Raw genomic sequence first — 1,337 nt, forward strand, 5'->3', positions numbered from 1 at the left:
AGAAGTAAAGGCAAAGTTAATTATTGATTACCTTAATAAAGAAATCCAACGATGAATGATTCTTTCGTGCCGTTTCTCGTCGTTTATATTCTAAGAGATTCTGTCGTTTTATATTCAGCAGAGATTAGAATGTGGAGAAAAAGTCAATCGATTCGAAGACAGGATTGCGAACAGTGCGAACTTTTTCAACGTTAAAATGACAGGACATATCCCCGTCCTCTGCTCGAATGCAAAAGCGTGAAATTGCAAATTACGCACTATTTATATGCTCAAACTGCGAACCCCACCACTCGCATGCCAGCCAATGAGCGCGATGAATGCTTCGCTGTGGATGTTTATTGGCTCGCGTTAGCTTTCAAAAGTGGTATATAAACGTTACGCTCAAAAAACTTCAGTCTTTTTCGGAATTTGTGACCGTGCGTTTTGAGGATAAAGAAATCTGTACATATTCGGCAAGCGCTTTTACAATGTCAGTGTGTATTTAGTACATAATATTCGCGTTACGTGTACTATAGAATTTCAAACATAAAAGAGTGTTTTGAACACGGGCTAGAAATTATATTCTTCCCAAAAATTAAAAACCAATTAGAATAAATAAATGAAGGCTATCGAAAAAATTATATGAAAGAATAATTGAACTTATAAAATAATAATTATAAATGTGAATCATACACACATTTACAAACACCGCGCAAGTATAGAAATATACTTATTATTTAAAGTTCTTTAGTAAAATTTTATAAATCAAAATATTAATCAGTACAACTCCATTGAGTTTTATTTTATTGTTAGGTATTAAATATGCTGCATAATCATTACGCTCACTTATGTATGAAGTGAAAACGACATTAGATTTTTTTATGTAATATATGCGGTATTGGAAAATGAACTTACGAAATTATATCGATGGCAGAGAGAAACCTAACCTAATCTCTCTGGTTTCATAAACAGCTGATTCATAAACTTTACCGTGAGTATCTTAAAATTATTGGAAAATAAAAACATTATAAATTTGGTTTAAGAGAAGATAATATAGATGTTTTCCAATAAGAGACACAGATGATAGTGTAACACATATTATATCCTTGTTTTTTTAAATATTAAACATAGCTGAAATAATCGTGTGTTACTCCTATGTTTCTTACCTGTATCAATATATATTTTGAAAATATTGTATAGTATTTTTTATCTTTTACTTATTTTTAGTCAATGTCATGAATTAAAATGGTAAGCTATAGTGTTTGGAATAAAGATTTCGACAGTAATATTTAACTCAGCAAAGTTATAATAATTTTATTTTACTGATTCTAGAACATTCTTAAACTAGCTCTATATAT

General features: G+C 30.1%; 1 protein-coding gene across 1 annotated transcript in view; it reads left to right on the forward strand.

The window, feature by feature from the left end:
- The first annotated feature begins 886 nt into the window (after positions 1–886).
- Positions 887–1,337, forward strand: part of LOC108689957 (oxygen-dependent coproporphyrinogen-III oxidase) — a 3,052-nt gene continuing 2,601 nt past the window's right edge. Inside the window, exon 1 of the mRNA XM_018196958.1 lies at positions 887–970. The gene's annotated coding sequence lies outside the window, so the exon portion shown is untranslated. The remainder of the gene's footprint in view (positions 971–1,337) is intronic.

Source organism: Atta colombica, unplaced genomic scaffold (genome assembly GCF_001594045.1).
Source record: "Atta colombica isolate Treedump-2 unplaced genomic scaffold, Acol1.0 scaffold288, whole genome shotgun sequence".
Lineage (NCBI taxonomy): Eukaryota > Metazoa > Arthropoda > Insecta > Hymenoptera > Formicidae > Atta > Atta colombica.